Source organism: Amblyomma mixtum, chromosome 3 (genome assembly GCF_055824585.1).
Source record: "Amblyomma mixtum isolate Tamu chromosome 3, ASM5582458v1, whole genome shotgun sequence".
NCBI classification, from domain to species: domain Eukaryota; kingdom Metazoa; phylum Arthropoda; class Arachnida; order Ixodida; family Ixodidae; genus Amblyomma; species Amblyomma mixtum.
The window spans coordinates 99,588,287-99,593,628 of NC_143014.1; the positions used below are offsets into that span (position 1 = coordinate 99,588,287).

General features: G+C 50.5%; 1 long non-coding RNA gene across 1 annotated transcript; it reads right to left on the reverse strand.

Moving 5' to 3' along the window:
• Positions 1-671: 671 nt before the first annotated feature.
• On the reverse strand, positions 672-2,929 carry LOC149351134 (uncharacterized). Its single transcript, XR_016289488.1, has 2 exons — positions 2,709-2,929; positions 672-1,768 (listed from the first exon to the last, which is right to left on the reverse strand). It is a non-coding gene; the product is annotated as an uncharacterized LOC149351134 (long non-coding RNA).
• Between the last annotated feature and the right edge of the window lie 2,413 nt (positions 2,930-5,342).

Below are 5,342 nucleotides of genomic sequence, written 5' to 3' on the forward strand. Positions count from 1 at the left end.
AAATGATGCCACAAGTTGAAATAACTAATGTCAGAGTGTGTATGTTGGGAAACGCCGCGTGGGCAGGTATTTCAATAAGCAAGGTCAATCAAGATCGGTTATTGACGTCCTCAAAATTTTCGTATGCTAAATGATGTTTTCATTACGTGACTCCAGGTGCATGGGCGTTGCCATGAAATCCAACCGGAGTTAGCAATGTTCGCGCCAAAATGTCTTTTCTAGTCTGAAAAAAGACATATTGTAGGTGACAAAATCCAGAATGACTTCGGACGCCGGTGGTTGTTTTGGTCAGCGGTGTGTGACAGTTCGAAAAAATTTCGGGAGGGAGCTGAAGCCCCATAAGCCGAGCATAACATGCTCGGCGCCTAACGTACTTTTCGCTATGTATATCCTGGCCTAGCTGAGCTAAACTACAGCAAATTTTTCATAAGGTTCTCAGTTTTTAATATTTATGCAAAGAAGGGACTATGATCGACGAACTCTTCGAAGTTCACATCTTTTAACAGACATTTTCAATACCTGGGCATTACAGGGTTAAAAAATGTAGTTCAGCCTTCAAATCTGAAGTGCTTTCAGTTCAGCCTGGGGATAAGAAAAAAAATCGCAGAGACACTGAAGACTGCTTATGTGTTGCGAAAGCGTGTCGTGGACGCAAGACGTAGACGTTTGGCTGCGGTTTGCCCAGTGAGTTTATTTCAGGCGATCAGTCTTTTTTTTAAGTAACGCGCGCATCAGCGTCACCACCCACCAGGAAAGGAAATGCTGAAGTAATAACCTCACATCTCGGCGGACACCTCAACTGCGCCTTTAGGGAAGGAGTAGAGAGTCTGGGAATTAAGGCATACAATTGAAGGTGCATATGCCGTCGATTCAAATCCCTGCGGCAAGCTAGCCTCCAACTTGATTAGCACAAGCTACATGCAACGAGAAATCGTACGACGCCACGCGGAACGCTGGACGATAAACGGTTGTCTGTCCGGCAGGTCGGGGCTTCAGTCCGCTCATCTTGCTTCGGCGGGCCGCGGTTTCTTCGGCGGGCCGCGGTTGCTTCGGCTCTCCCATGGTCTCCCGGCGCCCAGCTCTCATCTCTCCTCTGTCCGTTGTCTTTCGCGACCACCGCGCGTCTCTCGAGCTTCTCCACTTCAGAGTTCCTGTATATGCTCCGCTACTTTTGGCAGCATATACAGTAACTCTACTCCGCTTCTCCTTCTCTCTCAGGGTGCTCCACTCCCAAAAGTATATATAAACGTTGCCTCTCCCTACAGTCCTTTCGCCTTCGCTGCTCCTACAGCCCCCAGTCAAAAAAAAACCATTGGAACCAATTGGATTTCCAATGGGTTCCAATTGGTTCCAATTGGACGAGTTCAGTTTCCAATTGGAATGATTAGAGGGTTTACAAAAGTAGGTCTGGCAACAGTGACAGGCACGCTGACCTCGCCTGACCCCGCGGTGGCGGCCATCTTTGGATCGCTTCGACCGTCCGCTCCGTGTCCGTCCGTCAGTGCCCGCCGTTGTATCCGTGCTTGTAATGTTGTCGCCAAGAGTACTGTGCGTGGAACGGATTTTCAATGTCAAGCGAAGTCCTTTCCTGGTCTAGGGCCCTCTCTTTTGTCCCTGACGGTTTCTGCCGGCGACGGCTAGAGGCATATTTTGAGAGCCGAGGCGTGGTGTGATGCGTTATAGTGAAGTCTTTCCCCGCATCTCTGCGTATTGCAATAATCCACTTCTTTCTCAAAGCCGGGTTGCTTGGGAAATCATGGAAGGTGACCTACACAAATAATAAACAGGTTTTGTCAACAAGCACCACATTATAGCTGTGGATGCTATACTTGATAGCAATACTGGAAAATCTGATCACACGAACTCTTGCGCGAAGCAGGCATGGCGCGGTGATAGCTGATTTTTAAAATTCCTTATCATTTCAGCACAGTTCCCTTTTCCGGAGGCCGCCCATTTCAGCTCTTGCATATGAGCTTGAAATGTCTACTAAAAGAGGAAATAAACAAGAAATCGTCATCTTTACAAAACCAACTGATTTTTCGGGTGGCTGTCAACTAAGAAACCATCATGGGATTCGAGAAAACCCACTAGAGTGAAACGCAAGCTTTGTTATTTTGTGGATCGCGCTGGCAAGTATTCATAGGCACACACTACAAACCTGAGCTGCGCGCTCTGGACGCGTACCGGACTTCGCACGCGTCATCAGGCGATAACATCTTTTGAAACGGGCTGGATGTGTGATGCCTCATCTTTTTCTGCTTTACAGGACGCCGCGGCTTTGGCAGGCGCTTTTGTAGCGTGAAACAGGCAGCTTGGGCGCCCTAGGCAACCATTTTGCCATCTGCACAATGCACGGCCATTTCACACAATGGTTTGAAAACTAGCTTCGGTAATCATGCCCTTGTAATAAGTCAAATAGAGAATGGCGAATGCAATCCACGTACAAAAGGCTCCAACGGATCTATTCGAGCTTTAGCGTTCGTTACACATGTATTGCTCCTTCTCCAGTGTCATTTTCCATCTCAGCACAAGCTTTCGTGAAGTTCACAAGGCTCCATTGCACGCAGAACAACCTCGCTGTTTCAGGTGATCGCGATCGCGTTCTATGAGCTATCTCCCAGTCAGAGGTACATGCCGTAATGCCTGACATGCTGCAAGTGACACTTGTAAAGCCGATCAAGAATGCAAACGAACGGTCGTATACACACCTTGTTTCCGTGCGCGTCTACGACGCTGCGCTGGCTGCATAAAGGCACGCAGCAACATGCTGGCATTCCGAATGGAGCTTGGTGCTAGCACCGACTGTTGTGATGCCAACAAATGACGCAATCACTTGCGGGAATTCCAATGAAGCTCGCTGTGCGTGCACGAGTTCCACGAGGGCTCACGTTGGCGCGTACTCTCCGGGTACAGTCAACTGTCCTCCGAGTACTCCGGGTGGCGTGGACGGACTGAACCAAACATGGCCGCCGTGCGCTGTTCATGTTTTTCTCACTAGATGGCGCTAACTTTTGTAAAGGGTCTCATTTGGAAGGGTATATGCTTGGGCTTGTTGGTTCATATCTGCGCTCAGTGGGCAAGCGCCACCGGCCCCAGCATGAGAGCCTAATAAATTGGGTATATAAGTTGGAGCAGAAGTGTGTTCTCTGGATGTACATATTGAGCTAATGTATGCTACTAGTGCCTGAATGTGCAGTGTTGCTTGTGTGTGATGCATGTGTGTATGTTGGCTTTGATTTCCATAAAAGCATGTTAATTTCAATTCCGTAGAAAAATGTTGATTGGTACTAGGCACAGTGTCTCCTTGCAGTCCTCATATATCAGTTTTCCTTTTGCACATTTTAATATGTTAAGTTGTAGAAATATTCATCCAAGATCCTAGAGCATATTATTCAAACATTAGCTACCTTTCTCAATGAACGTAGCATATTTTCTGAATATTTTCTGGGTCAAATAACTGCCTGGCCTAATGGGTCCAATTGGCTAGTCCAGTTGGATCCAATTGGTCGGGGGCAAAAAAGACAACTGGTACCAATTGGTTCCAATTGGGAAATCCAATTGGAAGCAATGGGAATGTCCATTTAGTTCCATTTGGAATGTCCAATTGGTTCCAATGGTTTTTTTTTTTACTGGGCCGGCCAAGGGCGTACGCCGAATTTCCAGGAAGCCGCGGCCATTACGACGGGAAGGACGACGGACGGCCTCGTTGGGGATGTGTCGGGGAGATCAGGTGTCCCTCACAGAGCTGCGCTTTTCTGCAGCCAACGCCTCGCCTCCTCTGCTGGCGGCCCGTCCGGTGCCAGGCGCTGACTTCCTTCACCATTTAGGTTGAATCCGCTGCTGGTAGGACCGCTTGCCGGCCGCACGCACGCACAAACGCGCTTGTCTGCCCGCGCCCGAAGGGGGGGGGGGGGGGGCAGCACAACCGCACAACAAACCGCAGGAAATTGGGGTGAGCGTCGCGCAGCACACGTGGCCTCTCGTCTTCTCCTCTCTAGCTGTCTCTGACAGTGTCCTCTGTAGCGCCAGCCGCATTCGACAGCAATGCCTTCGAAGACATCTCCGCGACGATAATTCTGGAGATAGGTACAATGCCTCTGGCACTAGCCGACCGAGTAAGTTCTATTGAGCAATGCATAGGCCTCACGTATGCAGTCCTTCACAGGTGCATATTTCGGGAAGACAGGAGCGCAGAAATACGAACACGGACGTAGTGAGGGAACGGGACGAGTGCAGCGCTCGTCCCGTTCCCGGCCTCACTACGTCCGTGTTCGTATTTTTGCGCTCCTATGTCTTTCCTGCAGCGCAGCTGTTTCAGTGTTAGGGAGCCTCCATACAAAAGCCGTTTTCATAGCGACAAGTTGTCGGGCGACTTGGTGACACGATATTCCATGCATGAAGCGCGACGAACGGGACAATGAAGAAGCAAACATGCAGGGACACAACGGCGCTATGTTATGTCATGGAATGGGAGCTCATAGCGCCCTCTGTGCGCAGCGAATAAAACCCTTTGCAGTGCGGTACGTGGACGCCTACGGAGAAGACGACGCCGTAACACTGGGAAAGAGCTAAGGCGCGCTTTCTCCCTCCGACTGCGCACTGGCGCCCCGCTAGAATTCCCCTATGACCCTAATCGACAGGGTCACCCTATCCTAAAGTCCCTGAGGCGCTGCGTTTATCGACGTTTCCGTTTCTTGCATCTTGCTTTGCGTGGTCAGGGAAATGCATGCATATAATCGTCTCTGCACTGCACTGCCTGATGAACTTGGGAGGACTCCTAAGACTCCATCTCTTTATATTCAGCTTGCCCGCCGTTGCCCGTCCTCCGTATGTGCTAACCATCGACGTAGCACGCCGCGCGAGCGGAATGCGAGACGGCGCTGGAATATAAGTTCCTCTCTCTCTTCGGCATTGGGAAGACAATGCTTTAGGAAGTTTCGGGGCGGCTCCGCTCTGCTCCATTGGGACGAAGCCTCGTGAGAACATATCCCGCGAGCTCGTCGGCCTTGGAGTGTCTCCTCTGCCCTAGCGTGGGCGAACACTCGCTCTTAAGTCGTAACCCTGCTGGTGAGTCGCACTTCCTCGATTCCTTGCGTATTTTGCTGCTGGCCGGCGTTAGTGTTGTAGCAGCGATGTCTTTTCTGCTCACGTGTTGTTTCTAAGAGCACTGCCCGCCGTGATCAACTTGCGCTCGGTAGTGCTCGCGATCACGGGGTGGGGTAAGCGGGTTCATCTGTCAACCGCCAAATAATTATCCGACTCCAAAGACACTTTCCATGCGTTCATGCCGCGCCAGCGCGTATGCCGGAGCCTATCTGCATGTGCACGCGCGATACATGAGC